The 26,031-nt window shown below is 44.2% G+C and overlaps 1 long non-coding RNA gene across 4 annotated transcripts in view; it reads left to right on the top strand.

The window, feature by feature from the left end:
- Window positions 1-14,517: 14,517 nt before the first annotated feature.
- LOC115476353 overlaps window positions 14,518-26,031 on the top strand; it is a 44,249-nt gene continuing 32,735 nt past the window's right edge. For 2 of the 4 annotated variants that reach the window (XR_003943164.1, XR_003943163.1), the window contains exons 1-2: window positions 14,518-14,915; window positions 17,837-17,996. This is a non-coding gene — a long non-coding RNA (uncharacterized LOC115476353). Of the gene's footprint in view, window positions 14,916-15,061; window positions 15,221-17,836; window positions 17,997-26,031 lie in introns of all 4 variants that reach the window. The other 2 variants (XR_003943165.1, XR_003943166.1) reach the window with 2 other exon arrangements.

Raw genomic sequence — 26,031 nt, 5'->3', positions numbered from 1 at the left:
AGAGCCAATAGCCATGTGCCTGCTCCACGCACCCCCTTGCTGGAAAGAAAGGTCTGGTGATGTGACCTGCCCTGGGTGGCGAACAGGCTAGGAATGCCACTGGTGTGCATACATTATCATATTTCATAACTGACACATGTACTTGGTCACACTGCTCATGCTCTGCCCAAGCTCTGCCCACGTGCAGGCTCACAGTGAAAGAATGCACTATGCAAACACTGTGTGTACGTCTACACTAGTCGATATTTTTTGGAGTCATTTATGCACAAAAGTGCCCATTTACATGCGTGAATGATTAAAATACTGCCATCGGCACCTAAAACTAAGTGACTCCTTAGAAAATTATCCCTTAATTGGTCAAATTACTGTAAGGTGACTGCGAAGCCTGTGCACTAAGGGGGTAATTTTATAAAGGTACTCAGAGGGTGTCACTTTATAAAATAAAGTAGGCACATAAGCACATGAATGCCAAACTTCTGTAAATATGTTTTTGTGTCATTCTATATGTAAGTTTGAGTCCTGCTCAGACTCTGTTTACATGTAGCCTAATGATTAGTGCAGTGAGCTGGAGAACTGGGTTCAATTCCCACGGCAGTTCCTAGTGACCCAGGGCAAGTCACTTAACCCTCCATTGCCCCAGATACAAAAACTTAGATTGTGAGTCCACTAGGGACAAAACAAGTACCTACATATAGTGTGTACAATGCTGTATATGTCCAGGAATGCTATAGAAATAATTAATAGTACTACATGCTATGTAAGACCCACATAGTTACAAAATAGCATTAGGTAGAATTTTGGCATTCACATGCACATAAAATTTTAAAAACAAATCTAAATTTTAAAATGTTAGCACCAGCCACTGTGAAAAAGGCAGAAGGAAAAACCTCCCAGGCCCTCTCTCTATTAGCCCCACCCCAATCTCTTATCCCACCCGTTGCCCAATCATGGGGCAGGAGCACTCTTCACACACTGCTGCCCTGTCAGTGCAGAAAATGATGCCAGCTAACCCAAGGCTGGTGCCATTCTTGTCATACTGAACTTTCCATAACTGTGCCTGCTGGCGCCATTTCGTGCATTGATAAGGTATGAGAAGGTAGGACGGCTTCCTAAAGGAAAAGTCCATAGACCGTTATTAAATGGGCTTGGGGAAAAAACCACTATTTCTGGGATAAGCAGTATAAAATATTTTGTACATTTTTGGGATCTTGCCGGGTATTTCTGACCTGGATTGGCCACTGTTGGAAACAGGATGCTGGGCTTGATGGACCTTTGGTCTTTCCCAGTATGGCAATACTTATGTACTTATGAGTGACTGAAAAGCATTCCAGCCCCATGCTAATGTTTTTAAAAATGAAAGGAAAATGAACAAATTGATTTTTATTAGAACAAAATTCTTTTTTTTTTTTTAATGAAAGGAAATGTTTTCTTCCCAACAAAGCACATTCCTAAAGCTAAAGAGTCCTAATCTGTCTGGATTTTCTCCATGAGGGAGCTGTTCCATCCCCTTTACCATTTTGGTTGTCCTTCTCTGTTCCTTTTGTCCTTTCATTATCTTTTATCTGAGATGCAGTGACCAGAACTGAACACAATATCCTTGGTGCAGTTACTGCAGTGGCACCATCAATACAAAGATCTCCACAAAGTGCCACTCAGTGTGATGAAACAGAAATAAAATTCACAAAATGGAAATAGTATGATGTTCTCTGTATCATTATCTATTACTTCCCAAATCATATCTAACATTCTATTTGATTGTTTGACTACTGCTGCAGCTGGAGGTGAAGATTTCTCTGTGTTATCCACAATGACTCCTCCAAGATTCTTTTCAGAGGTGATGACTCCTGAAATGGAACCCAGCATTGACAGGCCATTTTACTAAGGCGCGTATAGAGGGGCATAATCAAATGCGAATGCCCATCTCCATGGGCGTCTATCTCCGAGAATGGGTACGTGAAGGGGCAGGGCAAACCATATTTTGGAAAAAAATGGCCGTCCATCTTTTTTCCGATACTACGGTTTGTGCCAGCCAAATGCATCGGAGTTGTGTGGATTTGAACTGGGCGGTATTGTTTTTCAGCAATAATGGAAACCGAAGGCGCCCAGCTCGAAAACGACCAAATCCAAGGCATTGGGTCGTGGGAGAGGCCAGGATTCGTAGTGCACTGGCCCCCCTCACATGCCAGGACACCAACCGCGCACCCTAGGGGGCACTTGTAACAATTAAAAAAACTAAAGTTAACTACCTCTGAAGTCCATAGCTCCCTTCCCTTGGGTGCTGAGCCCCCCAAATCCCCCCCAAAACCCACTCCCCACAACTCTACACCATTACCATAGCACCTATGGCTGAAGGGAGGCACCTAGATGTGGGTACAGTGGGTTTTGGGGGCGGTTTGGAGGGCTCCCATTTACCACCACAAGTGTAACAGGTAGGGGGGGATGGGCCTGGGTCTACCTGGCTGAAGTCCACTGCACCCACTAACAACTGTTCCAGGGACCTGCATACTGCTGTGATGGAGCTGGGTATGACATTTGAGGCTGGCATACAGGCTGGAAAAAAAAGTTGTTAAAGTTGTTTTTTTTTTTTTTTTTTTGCTGGGAGGGGGTTAGTGACCACTGGGGGAGCCAGGGGTGGTCATCCCCAAATCCCTCCGGTGGTCATCTGGTCACTTAGGGCACTTTTTTTGAGACTTGTTCATGAAAAAAAGGCTTCCAAAAAAAGTGACCCAAATTTGCACTAAAAACGCCTTTCTTTTTTCGATTATCAGCTGAGGATGCCCATCTCTCCTTGGCCGATAAACACGCCCCAGTCCCGCCTTCACCACGCCTCCGACACACCTCCGTCAACTTTGACCGTTTCGGCAACAGATTGCAGTTGAAGACGCCCAAAATTGGCTTTCGATTATACCGATTTGGGCACCCATAGGAGAAAGATGCCCATCTCCCGATTTGGGTCGAAATATGGGCGTCTTTCTCTTTCGAAAATAAGGCGGATAGGCACCTATGCGTGTCCAACGCGTGTCAATTTGGAACGGCCGCCTGGCTACCGCGAGCCCCGGGCGATAATTCCATTTTTTACTTGTGTCCAATATGCACATCTGAAACTATTTTTTATTTTCTACCGCATGGCGCTAACTGGGTGGTAATTGGCAGTAACATGTGAGACCTTACCGCTAAGTCAACAGGTGGCAGTAAGGTCTCAGGCCTAAAATGGATGTGCGCCAATTTTTAATTTTGCCACACGTCCATCTTCGGCCAAATAAAGGCCTTTTTTGCAGGTGTGCCGGAAAATGAACCCACGCACGTCCGATACACGCGCCTACAACAACTCAGGCCATTTTTTGGTGCACCTTAGTGAAAGGACCCCTGGGTATCTAAAGCTAGGATTCTCTTTCACTGTGCACTTTTCACAGACTAAATTAAAATTTAGTCCTGAAAAACTGAGGTGTTTTCCAGAAATCTTCTGGAGATCTACTGCTTTTCCTGTAGCAAGGATTTTCTGATGTGCTGGGGATATGGTAACGCTGCAGCTGCGTTTTCCTGAGTAAAATGCCTCTAAGTTGATAGCTCAATGCGTAAAAATAAATCATTTTTTTTCTCCACATGAAAGACTGCAATAAGAGTCAGGCTGTAACTTTTCTAACATCCCATCAATAACAGCATTGATTCTACAAATCCTTTTAAATTGAGAATGTTAAATGGTGTGAAACATTGCAATGTAAACAGATGGTCATTTTCCTGACTACTTCTATTAAGAGATATCCAAAATCATTTCAATAGAAGCCAAAAGCAGTACCAATAATGTACTAATGAGACCACAAAGTCTTCAAACTCTGCCCGTTTCCTCTTGGGGATGATTCAGGTATTTGTGATATGATTTGTATGGCTATTTTTGAGCAATGAGGCATTTAGTAGCTCTGTGGCACATGGGACTTGATACTTATGTTGTATCTGAGGCAGAGGGTTAAGGGTCCTTTTACAAAGGCGTGATGAAAATGGCCTGTGGTAGTGTAGGCGCGGGTTTTGGGTGCACAGTATCATTTTTCAGCGCACCTGTAAAAAATGCCTTTTTTTGCCGAAAATGGAAGAGTGGCAAAATCAAAATTGCCGCACGTCCATTTTGGGTCTGAGACTTTACCGCCAGCCATAGACCTAACGGTAAAGAATTTGGGCGGTAATGACCCACGTGCATCAAATGCCACTTGGCCAACATTCACTATGCGCAAAAGAAAATAAAAAATATTTTTCAGGCATGCGTAGTGGACATGTGCCAAAATTGAAATGACCACAAGGGCCATGCGGTAACCAGGCAGTAACTCCAATTTGATGAACATTGGGCGTGTGTAGGCGCCTACGTGGCTTAGTAAAAGGGGCCCTAAGCGACTTGTTCAGAGTCACAGGGAGCTGCAGGAGAAAATGAACCCAGTTCTCCAGGTTCTCAGGCTACTGCCCTAACCCCTAGGCTACGGTCTCCCCCTTGGCTACTCTTCATCAAACCCCTGGCAATAAGCTTCTGACTTCATCTCTCCAGGGCAGGAAGTCTGAGTTAGTTGTACACACACCCTTCAGACACTGAGAAGATGTGTATACAACATACTCCACATATCAGAAACCCACAAAATCTATATTTAACACCAATTCATTAAAGACATCTGACTGGTAGAATCATTTACTGGATTAAATAAAAACTCTCTCCTATGTAAAAACCTCTTAATTTCAGGGCAGATTACATGTCCTTGTGGATAAGGTGGAGCATACATGGAATAGTTTCACAGAAGAGTCGGTGGAAGCCATAAGCTGAGCAAAATTCAAAAGCAAAGGGAATCCTTATCTGTGAGGATGTGAAGGTAAAGCTAGAAATTGGCCATAGTATTGAGCTTCCTGCCATCATCTGAAGTTTCTTTATGACCCTCTGTAATTGAATTGTACTTATTGAGGCTGACATTCAAAGAGTTTGGGTTTCTTTGTTAGGATCCTAAATTGGCCTCTTTGAAAATGTACTAGAAATGAGTTCCTACATTTAGTTCAAAATTTCGCTAAACTCCTAAATTTAGGAACATAAAAGTAGGTAAAAAACAGAAATGGCTTAAGGGAACAGATATTCTACTGTAGGCACCTAAATTAGGATCCCATATCTCAGTAGATGATCAGCAGGCCTAAATTTAAAGGAATTTTCATCTAACAACTTATGCTTCTAAGTTTGGCTGAGTATAGGGTACAAAACTAGAACCTGAACTTAGGCGCATAAATTTAGGAACTGTTTTGTTTTTGTTTTTTTAATACTGTGGGGGGGGGGGGGGGGTGAGATATGATCTTATGAGTACATAATTTCGTGGTTGCATAGGAATAAAGACCAAGAAACCAACTGTAGGTTATTATGTTCTTATAGAGGATGTGGTAACAGCAGTTAGCGTATCTGGTTTTAAAAAAAGGTTTGGACGAATTCCTGGAGGAAAAGTCCATAGTCTGCTATTGAGACAGAGATGGGAAGCAACTGCTTGCCCTTGGATTTGTAGTATGGCGTGTTGCCATGATTTGGATTTCTGCCAGGTACTTGTGACCTGGCTTGGCCACTGTTTAGAAAACAGGATTCTGGGCTAGATGGACCATTGGTCTGACCCAGTATGGCTACTCTTATGTTATATTATGAAACCTTTATACTAGACTAAACCATCTGCCCAGCACATTCTGTGTTACTTAAAGCCAGTGCAATTGCCAGGTCTGTTCATCAACATTCCATCTAAGATGCACATTGCACACAAGTCCACCACTCACATTCCTACCATTGGAGGTGGTGCAGGGCAGGTAGGACCCAAGGATTCCCACAGAACTTACCTGTCCTGTGAGATAGGACCGCAATATTGCTGTACAAACCCTTATGGTGGAATTCCGCACATCTCAGCAGAAAAAGGTGATTGGCAGTCCTTTTACATAGGCGTGCTAGCGTTTTTAGTATGCGCTAATGATTAGCATATACTAAACTCTAAAGATGCCCATAGAAATATGTGAACAATCTAATTTAAAGGGACCACGTATTTATTTGTGTGGGGATTAAAACATAGTCCAATAATCAAAATATCCCAAACACCTAATGTTAAATCATTCTTATATATAATCGATCCTATCGCAGTGTACTCATTTATACATTCATTAATATAACTAATCGGGGATATTCAGAATCTTTAACAGCGCAACCATCCAAAAAATCATTCTTCAATATAATGATGGTGCTGTTTAACTCGTCATAATTCAACCCATTTTCTTTTTTATTTTTCCATTATTATTAATATTTTCTTAGATAGTAAACTTCTCAGATAGTAAACTTTAAATAAACAATTATAACTTAGCTTTTTAGCAGCTATAAGCAGCATTAATTCTCCAGCTTCAAACCTCCCCCTAAGTATCAACAGAACAAAAATAAAATGGGTTATTGGATAAAATAGGTTAGAACCCAAATGTTTCTGTAATCTGTCAAAATATGCATCCAAAGAAAATTAATTTAAGACTCACCGAAAATAATTGTTAATGGACAGAAGTGGATTTTGGTCTCCAAATGTTAAGACTGGTTCAAATCCTATTTGTCAGACAGACAACAATCGGTTCTGTTCAGCAACAGCTCATCATGACCTTGGACACTGAATGGTGGGGTGCCACAGGGATCCATACTGTCTCCCATTTTACTTAATATCTACCTCAAATCTCTGACTGAGCTGCTTCAGTCGATGGACACAAAATTCTACATCTATGCTGATAATGTGCAACTACCAGTGACGTAGGAAGGGGGGGCGGTGGGGCAGTCCGCCCCGGGTGCATGCCGCTGGGGGGGGGGGGGTGTCGGCTCCGCTGGTTCCCTGCTCCCTCTGCCCCAGAACAGGTTACTTCCTGTTCCGGAGCAGAGAGAGCAGGGAACCAGCGGAGCCGACGCAGCTTCCAGCGACATGCACTCAGGGCGGATCGGCGTTCCCGCCCGCCCCCCGCTTTCGTATGGCAGTAAGAATGCGCTCTGAAGGGGTGCGCACCGAGGGGGGGTGCACCGTGCTGCACCCGAGGGGGGGTTGCAGCGGCAACCCGCCCCGGGTGTCAGCCGCCCTCTCTATGGCACTGGCAACTACTCATACCCACTGAACCAGATTTATCCACATCTCTGAGTAAACTGCCTGCCTGCCTGCCTAACTGCAATTCAGGAATGGGCAAACAACAACAAACTCTGCCTGAACCCAAGCACAACAGAGATTCTTTGGATACCTAACACAAGTGGACAAATACTTGACTTCAAAATACTTTTTGGGAAGTATGAACTCCCCCCAAAATCACAGGTCAGGAATCTTAGGATACTGCTAGACTGATCACTCACTCTGATCCCACAAATTTGAACGACCGTTAAAAATTGTATCCATCACCTACAGCAGCTGTGAAATCTCTCTCCATATATTGAAAAGACAAGTCTGACCACAGCGGTCCGTGCCATGAGAACATCAGGCTAGATTATCGTAATGTCCTGTACACTGGTCAAACCAAGAAGAGTTTGCATCAGCTCCAACTAATTCAGAACGCTGCAGCACGACTAACAGAAGACTGCAAGTGGCATGACCACATCACATCCTTCCTGCATAAACTACACTGGATACCAGTACCTTACAGGGCTAAATTTAAAACTCTATGTTTGATTTTCAAGGTCCTCAGACAAAATGGGCCACAGTACTTACACACTACTACTACTACTTAACATTTCTAGAGCGCTACTAGGGTTACGCAGCGCTGTACAAATTAACAAGGAAGGACGGTCCCTGCTCAAAGGAGCTTACAATCTAAAGGACGAAATGTCAAGTTGGGGCAGTCTAGATTTCCTGAGTAGAGGTGTAGTGGTTAGGTGCCGAAGGCGACATTGAAGAGGTGGGCTTTGAGCAATGATTTGAAGATGGGCAGGGAGGGGGCCTGGCGTATGGGCTCAAGGAGTTTGTTCCACGCATGGGGTGAGGCGAGGCAGAATGGGCGGAGCCTGGAGTTGGCGGTGGTGGAGAAGGGTACTGAAAGGAGGGATTTGTCTTGAGAGCGGAGGTTACGGGTAGGAACGTAAGGGGAGATGAGGGTTGAGAGGTAAGGAGGGGCTGCAGATCGAGTGCATTTGTAGGTTAGTAGCAGAAGCTTGAACTGTATGCAGTACCTGATTGGAAGCCAGTGAAGTGACTTGAGGAGAGGGGTGATATGAGTATATCGGTCCAGGCGGAAGATAAGACGTGCAGCAGAGTTCTGAACGGACTGAAGGGGGGATAGATGGCTAAGTGGGAGACCAGTGAGGAGTAGGTTGCAGTAGTCAAAGCGAGAGGTAATGAGAGAGTGGATGAGAGTTCGGGTGGTGTGCTCAGAGAGGAAAGGGCGATTTTTGCTAATGTTATAGAGGAAGAAGCGACAGGTCTTGGCTATCTGCTGGATATGCGCAGAGAAGGAGAGGGAGGAGTCGAAGATGACACTGAGGTTGCGGGCAGATGAGACGGGGACGATGAGGGTGTTATCAACTGAGATAGAGAGTGGAGGTAGAGGAGAAGTGGGTTTGGGTGGGAAGACAAGAAGTTCAGTCTTGGCCATGTTCAGTTTCAGGTGGCGGTTGGACATCCAGGCAGCAATGTCGGATAAGCAGGCCGATACTTTGGCCTGGTTTTCCACAGTGATGTCTGGTGTGGAGAGATAAAGCTGGGTGTCGTCAGCATACAGATGATAGTGGAAGCCATGAGATGAGATCAGGGAGCCCAGGGAAGAGGTGTAGATTGAAAAAAGAAGGGGTCCAAGGACAGATCCCTGAGGGACTCCAACAGAGAGCGGGATAGGGGTGGAGGACGAACCATGAGAGTGAACTCTGAAGGTACGATGGGAGATAAGAGGAGAACCAGGAGAGGATGGAGCCCTGGAACCCAAAAGAGGACAGTGTGTCGAGAAGTAGGTTGTGATTGACAGTGTCAAAAGTTGCGGATAGGTTGAGGAGGATGAGGACGGAGTAATGACCTTTGGATTTGGCGAGGAACAGGTCATTGCAGACTTTAGATAGTGCCGTTTCTGTCGAGTGTAGTGGACGAAAGCCAGATTGAAGCGATTGAAGCCAGATTGAGAACCCCTAAGTTCCTCTCAAGGATCATCACTATCTGTCCCCTCATCAAAAGAAATTGTACGATGTGATATCCACCTACCTGCAAGCCTTCTCAGAGCAGCCCCCACGCTTTGAAATTTACTCCCAGAGGGGCTACATATAATTTGAGACTACCTCTACTTTAGGAAGCAGGTGAAAGCCTGACTCTTCTCCCAAGCCTTTAAGACATAGGGTGAGCGACTATACACTCATTCTGCACCTGGACTAGCTGACTACACGCACTGTAACTTGGATCAGTTTGTTATATTTTGCTTAACTGTACAAACAACTTGCCTTGAGTTTAGCCAACCATCTTTTCATCCCAATGGACTCTGTACCATGCATCTTGTCCCCATCTATACATCTGCATTTGGTCCCCCAGCTATATGGTAAGCTGTACTGTAGAAAAGAATTAGCCACATTCAGCCTGCAAAGAGGTGGGAAAAATAAATAAATAAATAAATAAATAAATAAATATATGTTAGTTGAATGTTCTAATGCGTGCTTATTAGGTGTATCATTAGTATTATGTTAACATCGTGTTATATCTCTGGTATTTGAATTTCGGTGCTGTTAAATATGTATATTTTTACCCTGTTTCATGGTAGTCTTATTATTAGGTTTCAATTCGCTGTTTTCAAGTTTACCTCATTTATAGTACTTATGGTTATATTTGGTCATTTTACTATTGTTATGCTGTTAAGAAAATTGTAAATTTTATGTTAAACTGTACCTGCTGTGCACCTGTCTTGGGTGAATCTCTTCATAAAGGCGGTTAATAAATCCCAATAAATAAAGTTGTCATCTTCGTCACTGGAGTTTGTAAACTGGTTTATTCTAATGAACTGCAGAGAAAGTGCAGTGTAATAAAACTTCCTTTCACTACTTATTTCGTTTTGAAACAATACTGACTAGGAAGAATCTTTTTTAATACCTTCCACTAATTTAACTAAGCAGAGCCTAATACTGCTCAGTGTATTATGGAGGGGGTTGAAAGAGAAGGATAACAAGTTCTGAATGAACAAAGGGTTGACAAATTCTAATTTGGAACCTTCTGCAACATGGCTGTGCTACATTTAGCTCACCAATATTATTGGAAAAAAAAATCAGTGTCATGGCTTTTCAGCTTCCTCACTTGCTACCACTTTCAATTGCCTTTCCTAAGTTATTCCTTCCAGAAGAAAGAAAATAGTGAAACCACAAAGACTCCAAATCTAAAGGCAGAATAGGATGAGCTACCAGGGGTGTAAGAAAACCAGCTTTTTGGCTGTTACACTGACTGGGCAGGAAAACAGCACAAATGCTCAGCTTGTGTGAGAAATATATTTAAAAGTTCAGCGCAGAGCTTGTGAGCCATGGTAACAGAAAGCCTGCAGGGGTAAAGGTGTGGGACTACTGCAAGGCCCTATGAGTAAATGCCAGCTCATGGTCCCATACTGATTTTTTTTTTTAAATGTTACTGGGGGAGGGGAGGGGATAAGAGAGTGGAAATTGTTTTGCAGAGGTGGTAAAGGAGGGCTAATGGAAGGTTATACAAGGGCTAAGAGACAGACAGAAGGGCTGATGGCAAGGGATGTGATAGCAACAGGGGATGGCCATCTGGGACTGGTGAGTGGATAAATAGATGAAAGCTGTGGAGGAGGTGAATAGAGGGTGGAAACAGGGGCCTAGAATGACAGGCATAAATAGGATATTGATGAAGGGGAGAGAGATGGGGGAATGGGATTGTGTGAGATAGCAGAGAAATGGTTTGGGAAGGGGTGAGAGTAGGAGATGGAAAGCTGTTTGGTAAGTAGGTAAAGATGAAAAAGGGATACTGGGGAGTGGGGGAAAGAAAGGGGAAATTTAGCTATAAGTGGATAAAGAAGCAGAAAAGAGATACATTGAGAAAAGAAATGAAAGGGAAAGAGCAAAAACAGAGACAAAGGTAGGCAAGTTATTAATATAGAAGGAAAGAGAAGAAAAGGTAAATGGAAAGGAGATTGTGGAAAAAGAATTAGAAGAGAGATAAAGCAGAAAGTGGAAGAATAAAGCGATTAGAAAAAACCTCCTTCAAACAGCATATGAAGGAAAACTCTGAGGGGGCATACGATGAAGTTAGGAGGAAATAGGCTTAGGAGGAATCTAAGAAAATTCTCTTTCGTGGAAAGAGTGGAGGATGCGTGAAATGGCCTCCCGGTGGAGGTCGTGGAGACAAGGACTATGTCAGAATTTAAGAAAGCACGGGACAGGAAAGGGGATCCCTTAGGAAAAGGAAGAGTTAGTGGTTACTGAGGATGGGCAGACTGTAGGAGCCATTTGGCCCTTATCTGCAATCATTCTATGTTTCTAAAGATAGGAAAAAAGCATCTTATTTTAATTTTGTGATTGGAATATGACAGCTTTTAGAATACACATCAAATATCTTTGTATTTTGTTCAGTACAGATGGAAAAGCATTATTTATTTATTTACCCCAGCCCTCTCCCCCCCCCCCCCCCCCCCCATTTACTAAGTCATGCTGGCAACTGCCACGCAGCAATGTCGACATAGCTCATTCAAAGTGAAAGGGCTGTGTCGGCATTAGCGCTCGGCAGTCGCTAGCATGGTTTAGTAAACAGTGCAGTTAGCTATTTATATAAAACTAGTAAAACAGGCCAGTTTCTCACAGAAATGAAATGGGCGCTAGCAAGGTTATCCTCCGAGTTCCAGCTTGGCCCCCTCCCTCCCCCCTCTCATCCAAGTTCCAGGCTCTGCTCTCTCTCCTCTGAGAGAGTGAGTGTGTGAGAGAGAGTGTGTGTGTGTGAGAATTAGAATGTGTGTATGTGAGACAGAGAGAGAGAGTGTGTTTGAGAGAGATAGAGTGTGTGTGTGAGAGAGACAGATTGTGTGTGTTAGAGTGTGTGAGTGTGTGTGAGAGATAATGTGTGTGTGAGAATTAGACTGTGTGCGAGTGTGTATGTGTGAGAGAGAGTGTGAGAGAGAGTGTGTTTTAGAGAGTGTGTGAGATAGAGACAGTGTGTGAGAGTGTGTGTGTCTGAGAGAGACAGTGTGTGTTAGAGAGTGGTTGTGTGAGAGTGTGTGTGTGAGAGAGTGTGTGTGAGAGAGTGTATGTGAGAGCCAGACAGTGAGTGCAGGAGTCAGGAGGTCAGCGGCAAGTTGTGGTGCGAGCTCTGCACTTGCCCGTTTTCCGGCACCCTGCTTGTTTCGATGCAGTTTGAGCGGCACAGGAGTCTGTACGTGAACGGCCAGTTGTGTCTCGAGTCCCTGCCTCGCGGCCATTCCAAGTTCCATGCCCCCTCCCTCCCTCCCTCTCCTCCCCTTCCCTCCAAGTTCCATGCCCCTACTCTCCTCCGAGTTCCAGACACCCGTGCCTCCCTCCCCCCTCTCTCTCTGCCCCTTCCGAGTGGCAGCCCAACCTGCATTGGCTGCCCTCTTCTCTTAGTCCTCCGCCTGCCCCTCGCCTTCCTAAGTGCTGGCTGTAAGTGCCTCCGAGTTTCAGACACCCACGCCTCCCCTGCGCTGCCCGCCCTCTTCTCTTAGTCCTCCGCCTGCCCCTCGCCTTCCTAAGTGCCGGCTCTAAATGCCTCCGAGTTTCAGACACCCGCACCTCCCTTCCACTCCGAGTTCCATGCCCCTCCTCCGGACCCCCGTGCCTCCCTCCCTCTCTCTCGCTCCCCTCCGAGTGCAAGCACGACCTGTCCTCCACCTGCCCCTCGCCTTCCTAAGTGCCGGTTGTAATTTAAAACTTGTTACCTCGTGGTCCTGCGGCAGCAGTGAAAGTCAAGCAGGCACGGCGCTTCAGCCTGCCTTCCCTTCTGTCTCAGCTCTGCCTCTGGTCCCGCCCTCAGAGTGATGGTTAAATATTATCTCAGAAAGGATAGCAAGGAAGAAGGAAAAGACTAACAGACTTGTAACAACCAAAGGAAAGGAAACATAAGGAGCACAAAAGGAAAGGGTAGGAAAAAAAAGGGAAGGTGTAAACAGGCTAGTAGGACCACAATCGCTAGGCATCAAAAGCCTGCTTGAAAAGCCAGGTCTTAATAGCCATTTTAAATCTAGGAAGAGATAGTTCACAATGGATTTCAAAAGGGAGGAATTCCAAGTTGCAGGTGCCAAAAAGTAAAAGACAGTTAGGTGCATAAATGCAAGTATTCTATAACCCATGTGTGTAACTGCCTGACGTACTAGATTACCAAGCACTGGTTGAAAATTTGGGCGAGAATCTTTTTAGAATTAGGGGGATAACTCCTATATTTACATGATATATAATTGGTCATTGCCAGGGTTGGAAAATAAGCAGAGTCGGGGTAGGATTGGTGCTTATGCATGTACTTTATAAAATATGCACATATTCTTCCTGGCATACTTACAGTAATATGCCTGTCTTGGCGCACATGTAAATGTGTTATGCCTACTGACATAATTCTATAAAGGTGCAGAGGCATACAAAGTATAGTGGAGGAGTGTCCTGGTGGTTAGGGCACTGGTCTTGACATCCAGAGGTAGCCAGTTCAAATCCCACAGCTGATCTTGGGCAAGTCACTTAACCCTCTATTACCTCAGGTACAACATTAGGGGTATGTTCACTAAGGTGCAATAGCATTTCTAATGCACCTTTAAATTTAAGGCGCATTAAACACTAACATGCCTATACATTTCTATGGGCGCATTAGCGTTTAACGCACGTAAACGCATTAAAAACACTAAAGCACCCATAGTGCACCTTAGTAAACACAGGTGTTAGATTGTGAGCCCTCCAGTGACCTGAATGTAACTCACCTTGAGCTACTACTGAAAAAGGTGTGAGCAAACTATGCCTATGTACTTTGATAGCCTAGAGGCTCTGTTATAAAATTACTTGCCAGGTGTATTATTTGAAAAATGTATGCAAAAAATAAATGATATTAAGTCTAGACATTACACCAGAAATCAGGGGTTGGCAGGTCTTTTTTTTTTCTGTCAATCAAAGAGGTATTCTGATGCTCTCCCAGGCCAGGCCAGTTTCTATCAAAATCTTGTCCCCAGTGGTCAGGGTTTACCATACATAGTAGCAACATGGTGTAACCTGGGTCAAGGAGAGAGTGGGAGAGAATGAGACACCTCTGTATGTGGCTTAGCTAAAAATAGCCAGGGGAACCATGGGAGGGGGTTAGGAGGGAGAGGGAGGGAAAAAGGCCAAGTCAGGACTCTGCAGGACAAGTAGTCGATAGCTGAGAGAAGCGATTGAGCTCTGAATTGCCCTGCTCGGCAGTCTGCAGCTGGCAGGCTATTTATTGCCAGGTTTACTAAATAAGGTCAAGGAAGGGATGGCATGAATAGGAGCCACTTGCCCTGTAGGATACGTGTTTCAGATGCTTAGCTGTGTATATAAGCACTAGAAAGGTGGACTCAGTTTCTGATTAGAGGGCTCTTTTCCCCCACCCCATTCCTTCTGACTGACTCTCTAAAGCCCCCTCCCCTATTCTCTGCTGGTTGGGCTGCTTTGGTGGTTGATGTCCTTGGAGGTGACTGGTTTCTGTTTCTTTCATTGCTCGCTGATGCACCCTGACCTTTGTCTCCAGCTGATTCGGGCCAAGGAGAGAGACTTCGATAAACCTAGCCCTATGGCGGATAAGGGGGAAAGGGTGATCATTTTTTTTTTCGCATCAAGGTGTGTGAAAGCCCAAGCAAAGAAACCCCACTTCTTAACTTGTGCGTTGCCCTCTGTCCTTGTCGGTGCTCTTCAACGATCTCTCTCTCTCTCTCAGCTGCAAGCTCTCAGACACTCCCATCCTTTCTCCTCATGCTAAGCCTGCGATGCAGCAGAAGATACAGTGAGTTGTGGTTGTGGTTATGATGAGGGAGTGTGTGTGTATGTGTGTGTGTTAGCCAGAGTGGGCTCTCTTCCTCTCTCCCTTCCCTCTCAAGTGAGGACTAATGTCATCAACGGGCCTGCTCTCTTCTTCCCTTCCTGCTTTAGAGATTGGCTCTGGGAGACGGCTGACGGCTGCAGCATGAAGCGCATTGCTACCTTGTGATTCTGTGACCCTCCTCTGTGCATCCCTAACTCTGGAAAGCTGATTCAGCTTTCAGCTAGTGCTCTGGTGACTCCACTGCTGCAGCAGAATCTTCTAACTGGGTAGGTCTTTTCTCGCTAGCTCTGTCTTATCCTTCTGCCTCTTAACTGCATCCGCTCGCTTTAGGCTAGTGCAGGACGCCGCCTGTTCAGCCAAACTTACCCGATCACTTCGTGTGTGACTGCGAATAGAGACGTTTGAATGTCTGTATCTTAATATGTGGGTGGGATAGAATGTTTCCCCGTGTCCTGTCGCATGTCTGCACTACAGAACAAAACCCCGCAGAGAAAGCAGAACCTTGGAATTGCGTGGGGGGGGGGGGGGGGGGGGGGCACTGGCCATAATTTTCTGCTTGTGTATCGAAGGATGTAATTAGTGGCTGTGAAGTGTACGGGTCATGCAGCCTAAGTTGCAAGGTATTGACCTAATGAAATGTAGCATAAGGAAGTCGTGATGTATGTAACTATTCTGCATAAATGTATAATACACATAGAGTTTCCTTAGAAAAGTTACATGAATAAAGTACGAAAATGCAGCTTACATTTCTAACTATAAATGGGGTTTTATTTCTAGGTTTTTCGATAATGTATATCTATCTCATACATACACACATACATACTCTCAACCTTGCATCACAGGAATGTCCAGTGCTAGGATTACGGCATGTATACGTGTAGATTAGAAATTCAGACAATACTGGGCAGAACTGAATTTACATTTTTCGGATTTAGGGACCCTACTCCGTAACGTCTTATGCTCCTACTGCAGGAAATCCTGCAATGAACGGACAACTTAGGCTGCAGTAGTAATGTGTGTTAGTTGTGAACTGACTTTCATCAGAGGATATTGGTTTCTCTCCTCCCCGCCCCCCTCCCCCAGCTACATTACATCCCCATGCCGTGGAATGGGCTTCTTTAAACTTGCGGGGCTTCTGGAACTAACACAAACTTCTATAGCCTTTACAACTTTTTTTTTTCTGATGACGAAGAAGGCTGCCCGCTTTCTATCCTTGATCTCTCTCCAGCAGAAATGCAGCAGCCTGCAGCAGCGGAGAGGCTCCTAGGGGAGGGCTGGAGTGCGCAGACCCTGCCCACCCTCACCTTCCGCAGCTTCGTCCATGTGAGATGAGCTCTGGGTGCATCTATGGCTTTCGTCATTCCTCCTCAGTTCTCAGTTGATGCTGGAAATGTGAGATTCCCTCTTACCTTTTCACTTCCACATTATCAAGCGATTTTTCCCTCAGTGACATAGGCAGTTAAATCACCTCAGAGGCAGCCAGAAGTTGTATTATTTTCGGGGGGGGGGAGGGGGACTGTGCACATTGAAGAGGGTTACCCCTTTTTTTCTCATTATATGGAGGAAAACCATACAAGACCGTCTGTTGTAAACAGGGCATGCAACCCCCCCCCCCCCCCCCATTCTTTTGTCCTGAATTTAAAAAGAGACACCTCTCTACCCGTCCATTCCGATGCTTTGACGTGTAATAGGGTATTTTAAATAAACAGCAAATGGGATCGCTTATGTGTTCTTTAATATCATCATAAGAACCACAGAAAATTCTACTAAAAAGTGAATGAAACCTTTGGTGTTTTCATTTTAATCAAGAAATTCAAAGTACCCTAAGTTTTCTTTAATACCTATTTTACAAAGCGCTTGCTTTGTTAGGGATGGCTAGTCCATTTGATACGATACAGGAAGAGCCCTAATTTAATTCGAGCTAGTTTTCACTAAGAAATAATCCCCAGGCCTACTTTTAGTGGCATTTGAACTTGTAATCGGAGATACTTTAGGTAGCAAGTCAGTCAAAGGAGAAAATATAAAATCCCACTTATTCTTCTAAAATTAGACAGTCTTTTAAAAATAATCCAGCCAATCGCAATTTCTTAGCCCTGCAAAAACCTGCAATCAGATCTGCTGCCCGGATTTCCAGGACTGGCACTTTGGACTGAGGCTGGTGGTGTAAAGGCCACCCAGTGCTCCCTGTCCCTTAATGACATTGCAGGCAGACTGGACTAGATCAGAGAATGCTAGTCTAGAGCACATGTGAAGTCGCTCCAAGGCTCAAACGCAGTGAGTGGACACTCAAATTCAAGCATCTTCTTTTCATTTTGGGGTCGACAGTGAGGGGTGGGTAGGGGAGTGTAAGAACGCAGTAAGAAGACGTCGATGCAGCTGAGTATTTTAGTTAGCTTCTTTAGTTTACTTAAACTCTCTTTAAAGGGTTCATTAGAACACTGCTGAGAGACGGTAAAATTCATTAACAGCGAGGCAGTCTTTTCACACATGCCTGTAAATTGGTATTGATCTGCTGAGCTCCGGATGGGGGTATCAGCCCAACGAGGCAGGTGAGGGAACAAGCTAAGCATACCATTATAGCTCGCCGAGCATTGCTGCCGCCTGTGACCTCTTGGCTCCCCAATTCCTTCCAACGACGGTCTTATCTATTCAGTATGAGTGTCATTTTCAGCGGTGGCAGACCACCTTGTGTGACAGTGTGTGTGCGCAGGTGGGGGGGGGGGGGGGGTATAGCTAATGGTGGCTATGATGAAATGAATGGGAATGGGGGTGGGGGGTGGGAGGAAGGACTGATGCAGACACACACAAATCAGGATCTCGGATTTGCACTTTGGCCTATGCTGCAGATATCTTCGCCTGTTCTAATTTGTCTTCTGTTACAGATATCTGCAGGCACACCTCAGCTGTCCTCCAAATGCTGTAGAGTTCAACTGGACCCATTTTAAAATATGTTAAAGGCACACCCTTCAGTTGCTGGCTGTGATCTGCAAAGCAGCTTCATTTGCAGTCACCTGCAGAGATTGGAATCTCCGGACGTCGTAGGTAAGATCTGTTATTTCTCTCCTAGCGGATTAACTAACTGACTGGAGACATATCTGTCTTTACTGAAACAGCCTGATATCCATAGCTAATGTTATGCGAATGTTCAAGTTGTTAACATGCGTCTTTTATCTGTAGTAATACAATATATATAAAATATACGGAAACAAAATCTTGGATTGATGGAAGAGCCACTTAAAAGCAAGAACAGTTCCCAAATTTTGTTCGCTAGTCTGAATTTTACCTTTCCTGATGGCTTCAGATGAAGAACAAAAAAACCCTGCAGAAATTAGTTCATCTGTGACTTTTTATCTAGTGAGAAGTTTCAGGAGTCGAATGACACAAGGACACGTTCCACGTGGTGATATAATTGTTTTAAACTGCTAAATGCTGTCTGTGAAAACTGAACACGTCAGAAACGTATAACTTGTGCATCGTTTCCTTCCGTGTTGAATGACTAATATCAAAATATTGCAGATGAGACAGGGAGACTGCTTTAAACGGAATCTAGTGTAGCCGATCGTCATGGGGACCACGAATTCCGGATCAACTGGCTAATTCTCTTTGGTGAATGCACCTAACCCAAAAGAGACACCCCCACAAGGCGTCAAACTTCCTGCTTGAGGGACATACTTCCTTATATGTCCATATGAACCTGACAAGCTGTGGAATGTAAAGAAGTATGTATTTCAGGTCGGGATCTTTCCCCGCAGAGTGTTATCTCCCAGCCCCTCACCCTTCGCTCTCTGCATTGACATGAGAGAGAGAGAGAGACGTTTGACACGGCAGAGTGACTGCAGAGTCAATTGACGGTGTTGTTCCAGCGCATATGTATTGTTCAGTCACTTTGCCTATGTCAGCAGGTGCAACTGCTGGTCCAGACATTAAATATTCAGCATGCTGACTGCGGCAGCACCACCAGCCCCCTGGCTGGCTACTTTGCTGCTTATCCAAAGGCTTTCCTCTGGTTTTAGCCCCTTCTGCCATGGAGAGTACTGTGGACCCAAATGAGAGCAGTAAGCTAATCTTTAGATCCACTAGAACGGAATAAAAGGATGAGCTCATAAACTTGGGCGGCAGAGAGAGAGGAGGGAGGACAGTTATATGGCCTGCATGAAAGGTGCGGATTGGTACATAAATTAAATTAATTCTAAGACCTCGAGTTTTAAAAGTAGTTCGTCATATAACTGTTTTTTTTTTTTTAATTTAACACTTCTTTGCTACCACTGATGATAAAATTAACGATAGGAGAGTGTCATAATTCTATAGTAAACAATGCATTGTGTCGCATAGGGAACATTTTCATCTTCACACCCAGGACATTTCATCCAGAAACTTTGGAGAACCATTTATTAACTTTCTTTGGTTGTACTGGTACGAGAAGATCAGATGGCTGGAGGAGTCCTAAGGAGAAAAACTGGAGAAAGGTGCTGCCTCCTGATTGTACAGATAAAAAGTTCAAAATTGCAGCAACCGTGCTCCACTTTTACGGGGAACAAGGGATTGAGACAATATACCCCCCCCCCCCCTGGTCTCTTACCCAATTAGCATTCAGATAACTAGCAAAGCATTGAAAAGACATATTTAGCTTAAGAACCTGTCCGACAAGAAAGTGGTATAAAACGGGCCGCAGCTTCGTTTATTGGTGAGGAGCCATAATTTAACTTGAGCGATATTAATCTTTTTTTTTTTTAAATTAACAAAGGACTACAACGATAAATAAAGGGAGGAGTGGCCGAGTGGTGGACTTTGGTCCTGGGGAACTGGGTTCGATTCCCACTGCAGGCACAGGCAGCTCCTTCTGACCCTGTAGATAATATGTAAGCCGCATTGGGCCTGCCATGAGTGGGAAAGCGCGGGGTACAAATGTAATAAAAAAAAAAAAAATAGCAAGAACAAGGCCAGGACTGAGTTTACGTGTTTAGGCCTTATCTTCACTACCGGGTGAAAATTGAGGCATGTTCAAAGGACCTCCTTTGAATGCACCCTTCCTCGGGTACCCCCTCCCGCCCAAGTTGCGACAATTGAACAACCTCTGAACGGGTGGGTGGGGTAGGTAAGCCAGACACCTCCGAGGAGCAGGAAGGAAAGTTTCCGTTTGAGCCTGGGAGGAGCCTGAGCTTAAAGAAAGCAAAAGAAAACCGGCATTTGCCCCTCATTCATAGCAAAAAGGAGGGGAGGGGAGGGGGGGAGGCTCCTATTCAAAAAAAATGTTCTCTCCCCCACCAATCACAACAAAGCAGGTTGAAGCTAGGGAAACCTCTCGAGACTTCACCTGCACTGCACAGTAAGCAAGCACTCGACTCTCCACTTTCCTGGCAATGTGACACCGGTAAGCAAGACCTGGCCGGGGAATCGCCTTGATACCAAGTTCTGCGTCGGGGTGAAGGTCACCCCACCCGTTAAAGGCGGACTCCAGACGAGCCTGTCGTCGCCCTTAATAACTTAAGCTGCGTTTGCAAACTGAACCAAGAACTTCATAGCGGTTCAGCAGCAGAGCAGGTTGGAGTCGGTAAGTAGTGGGGGTTTTTTCCCCCCCCTGGAGTGGTCCAGTGAGACTCTCCCTTTAGTCCAATTTGCTATAGTGGACCTCGTGTATTTTATTCAAGGTTCAATCCCTCTCGGTCATAAGGAAGGAAATATACAGGAACAAAATGGCTTCGTGGGCATCCTTGATTTTAGGATAGACTTGCTGTCTCTCGTTACTTACCACCAGCAAAGGGCCTTTCCGTGCTTCACCCATCCCTCAGCTCAAGGTCAGGCAGTGGGTGACGTCACTGCATCCCTGGGTCCAAGGCCGGAGATTCTCCCTCCTATGGCTCAGTGGACGCTTCAGTGCACAGAAGTGTGAAGCGCTGATAAGATCTTGATGAGGCAGATGGTAATTGGTATTACAAATAAAAGCTACCTTCACAAAGAGAAGGCTGGAGGAAGCTCTGTGAAGCCCCCTTTTATTCTGAGCTTGAAGGTATTATTCAGGCTGGAGCAGGCTAGGTAGAATCTTAAAGGGGAAGGAAACTTCATAGATATTTTATTATATATGTGCCCATCTTCCTAAGATCTCACTGAGGCTGGGCACTGAAGAGCTTCAATAGAGGTGAAACTTGAGGGCTTTGAGTGTCTGCTTCTAGTGTGGTGCTGCTTTGCCGCTTTCTTTCCCTTGCAGTTGTGTCTGTCCAGTAGTCACCTTAGCCGCTGTCATCTTGGAGGCTTCAGCTGCAGGCCCCAGTGGAGGGATTGAGAGTGCTGCCAATGCAGTGACACTGCCTCCTGTTGGCTCACTGGGTACCAGGTTAGCAGTTATGTGCATTGGAATCCTTGTCTGAGCTGCCTGATGTGGCTGAGTGTCACGTAACGTGGTGACTGGCGATATCTGCCATGTTATTCGCAGCCATTCTCGTATGATCTCACATGCCTTAGAAAATCCAGACATAGCTTTCCTGCTCCAAAGGGCTAACTTGCAGTCCTGAGGGAGGAAAGGAGGATAGTCCTGTAAAAGGAAGGGGAATGTGACTTGGTCATCTTCTGTTGAGAAGTCTGCTTTATGTTGCTTAACCCTGTGCAGTTTTAGAGAGGACCAGAGGAATTCAGCTTATCCCAGCCTTTCCTCCCTCTTCATCCAAGTAGCTAGTTAACAATTATACCCAGGATAGCAATTGTGTGGTTGAAAGTGTTTACAATACTGCTAGCTTTGTCCTTAGATTTTGGCATTGCTGTTGTGAGCAGAGCACAGTGGAAAGAGACACCTTAGGTTTCCTATGGGGGTGTCTCTGTGCCTCGCTTCAAATAAACCTTTAGCTCATCAAATAGAATCTCTATCTCGTATATATTAAGTTAATGGCCGTCTTGCCTGAAGAGCCCCAGTGAGAACCAGTTAGTGTCATGCAATGTGCATAAAATTACAGAACTATAAAGCTTAGGCTGAGATTACAGCATGCTGGGATATGAATAACAACTGAGGCTTCTGCTGTAAAATCTTAAGAACCAGTGTACTAATATCTGATACTAGGAGCCCATTTACTAAGTTGTGCTAATGGTTAATGCAGGTTAAATGCTGAAATTGTTGATGCAAACGCATCGCAATCACCTGTGCAGCAAAGGAAAACCTCCAGAGCAGGCAGCACCTTTTTGGATTTTGTCACTGGTGGATCAGTCATTATTGGGCATTGCTCCTTCCCCTCCCATCAAGGTTAGCCCTTATGTATGAGTTATTTTGTTGTTTGCACACTTTTCCACTACTAACTTATGCAAATATTTATTTAAATGAGGCCCCACAAAGAGCTTCTGCATATGGCCTTGCATCCTCCATAGGCCTTCCTTGTTCTAATATGTGAGGCTGTCATCAGATAAAGGAGAGTTAGGGGGTTAGAGGGTTCACAAATGGGAACCTTTTTTGAAATGCTGGGGTTTATGGACAGAGTGGTGGGGTGAGGTTTCTTTTGGGGGGGGGGGAAATAGGATTAGTGGGGACAGACATAAGAGCCAACATTTCAAAATTATTAGGAGTGCTAAGCCCAGTGGAAATAACCCTTCCTTGGACACATACAAGGAATTTTCGCAATATTGGGGGTGCTCAAGCACCCACAGCACCCACAGAGTCAGCTCCTATGGGGACAGATATGTCTTTGGCATACTGTGGGAGAGTGGGATTAATCTGTGGAGAAGATCTTCAGAGGATAGGAGGCTGAGACAATTAGCAGGCATTACTGTGGATCTTGTTAACCATTTTAATATTAATGATCTGCTTGGCATGCATTTGCATTCATCTTTTACCCCCTGATTCTATATAGGCTGCTCAGATTTGCATGTGCAAATTGACTAAACGTGCTGTTAACCATCAATTATTAATTGGTTTCCAATAAAATTTAATACACATTTTGCTGAATGCTATTCTGTAAGGCAAGGCGCCTAACCCTATAGCACGTATCTCAAAAGGGGGCATGGTCATGGGAGGGGCATGGGCGTGTCAGGGAAATTCCAAAAAGTTATATGCATAGTTATAAAATGATGGGTCAGCGTGCCCAACTTGGGTACCAGAATTTACACCAGGTTTCAGCAGGCGTACTGTAAGTCTTGACGCCTAACATTTGGGTGCAGGGTTCAGGAATTGGTGCTGTGATTCTAAAAAGGTGCATGCTGTTTATAGAATTGCACTTAGCACTTATTTTATTCATCGCCCATTTTTGAATACTATTTATAGAATTCCTCTCTTACCCCCAGATTCTATATATGGCGCCCAGATTTGCGTGCACTCCCGGAATGTGTGCGCAAATTAATTGACCAATGAGCTCATCCATCAATAATTGGGTGCTAACAACCAATTATTGATAATTGGCATGCAATAAAATTTGCACACGCACCTCTGCTTGCTATTCTGTAAGGCAGTGTGCCTACCTCCCATAATGCCTATCTCAAGAGGGTGTGGCCATGGGATGGGCATGGGCATATCAGGGGTGTCCCAGAAAGTTACGTGTGTAGTTATAGAATACTGACCAGCATTTATACCAGGTTTTTATACCAGGTTTCAGCAGGCACGTCTGGTGCCTAACATTTTGGGCATGGTAATCGGCACTAAGCATGATTCTATATAGGGTGTGCGCCCTTTACAGGATCACGTCTTTTCTGAGCACCATTTATAGAATTTCCCCCTTAGTGTGTGCTAATCTATTAGTGCATTAACTCGTAAGTTAGCCAAAATAGCTGATCAAGGTTACCTGAAGGTTTTCAAGGAATGTGCAGTGTCTGTCGGTCATCTGTAGTCAGTAACTGCTCCTACTATAAAGTAGTCAACGGCCATGTTCTCTTCTCTTTCCCCCTAACACTGTATTCAGCCTCACTGAGTAGCACTGTCCACAGAACCAAAAAGCAAACTGGGTGGAATTTGTTGCCAGAGAATGTGGTAAAGGCGGTTAGCTTAGCGGAGTTTAACTGTTTTGGGGATCTTGCCAGGTATTTGTGACCTGGATTGGCCACTGTTGGAAACAGGATGCTGGGCTTGATGGACCTTTGGTCTGTCCCAGTATGGCAATACTTATGTATTTTTATATCTTAACAAGACCATGCACGTATATATAATATGTAAACCGTTTTGATTGAAACCACAGAAAGGCGGTATTTCCATCCCCTTCCTCGTCAACAATGGTGTGAAAATAACTAATGCTCTCACAGATGGTGTTTCCTAAACAAGGTCTTTATTCACATCAAATCAATAAAAACAACCCGACACGAATCGTGTTTTGGCCGTAGCGGCCTGCCTCAGGGGTCTATTGATCTTTGATGCCGGCGATTTCATTTGGGATATTAGAACTGACAGAGGTTTGTGTAGTGGCGAATTGCATGTGATATCTCTATTTTGAATACATTTGATTGTGAGTCATCGGTTTTATCAGTTTTTTTGCATCAAAGATCAATAGACCCCTGAGGCAGACCGCTATGGCCAAAACACGATTCGTGTCGGGTCGTTTTTATTGATTTGATGTGAATAAAGACCTTGTTTAGGAAACACCATCTGTGAGAGGATTTCTTTTTTGGATCCACTGTTCATTTATTTGACTCTCATTTCTCCTATGGAGAGATCACCTTCTGGAGGTATTTGCTTTCGTGAAAATAAGTAAGCGTTAGGTCAATGGATGCATCAATTACATTCCTAACTATACCTGTTCATGGGATAATCTGACAACCTTCTATTATCTGCTAAAATTTTGTAGTATTTTATTTATTTGCTTGAAGTGAAATTCTCACATTTTTAGTGGAAACTTAGGTTCTACTAGGCAAACCAGATAAGTGAAACTTAGTGCCATACAGTCATTTCCACTGTAACTTTAGGCTAAGAGTAACTTGGTTCATTCAACTTTCCGATTCTTCTACATGGCTGAACACAGCCTCTATAAAAGCTAAACTGTTTTTTCAAAGACACCTAGGAGGTTTTTTCTAAGGGTGCAGTAGTTTTTTTTTCTTTTTTTTTAAACACGCGCTAAACACTGAGGTGCCCATTATATTCCTGACTTTAAATTGGATAGGAATAAGTCAGCATTATTTTCTATTTATCATATAAACTTGCACATCCACCTATCTCTCCAAAATAACAAAAAAGGTGGTTGACAATTCAAACATAATACATTAATCAAGCCCAATAAAGCATTTTATTGTCTTAAAATTTCAAAGTGTGAATCGGCCCTGGTAGGAGTTTCAGTAAGGTGGTACATCAGAAATCTCATCTAAAACTGTCGACCCAACATGAAAAATGTAGCATTGAAAGGTAAACTGCTATTAAAAGGATGATTAGAGTGACCTAGAGCACGGATATTTTAGCTGCTGTAGCACAAGTCAATCAAAGTATGCATTGCTAGAATTGCATTTTTTCTCTAAATGCTTTAAATTAAAAATGAAAAAGCCACAGAATATTTAAGATGCAAGTTTGAGCTATTGTAAAATGTGATTTTCACATTTGATTCCAGACCAGTTTTTTTTCTTTCTTTCTTTCTTTTTTTTTTTGCAGAGAGGGAAAGGTGAATAAATATATTAATTGCTGCCACTTTAGCATACATTGAAAATATTATACCCTCAGATAAACCAATCAAAAAACAGAAGTGTGCTGACTCAGGCTCTGGACTGTGCACGTTCGTTTGCAGGGAAAAAAAAGGCACCACTGCACTGCAGCTTCTCCCACTGTCTTCAGCAGCAGTAAGAGCAGCAGCAGCAGGGCTGGGCAGGGCCTCCCAGGGCTGGGCAGGGCCCAGAGCAAGAAATGACCCTGAAAACTAACAAACAGAACATAGGTAGCTTTGTAAAGAATAAATAAGTGTAAAATCATCCCTAAACATCTGACCACATTCATGTGGGTGGCTGTTAATTTTCATTCCTATGTCAGGATGTTCTAGGACTTGTGCCCCACTTTCTTAATAAGGAAAGATTTAGAGGGGACATTTTCAAAGTGGGCTACCATTAAGATGTGTTATTTTACTATTTATCCCATGTATTAGTAACCAGGTCTCATTGCATAAAATGAGACCTGTGCTAAAATAGCATGAGTTAGTGG

The sequence above is a fragment of the Microcaecilia unicolor genome, chromosome 8 (assembly GCF_901765095.1).
Source record: "Microcaecilia unicolor chromosome 8, aMicUni1.1, whole genome shotgun sequence".
Classification (NCBI taxonomy): domain Eukaryota; kingdom Metazoa; phylum Chordata; class Amphibia; order Gymnophiona; family Siphonopidae; genus Microcaecilia; species Microcaecilia unicolor.
This window is presented reverse-complemented; position numbering and strand designations above follow the sequence as displayed.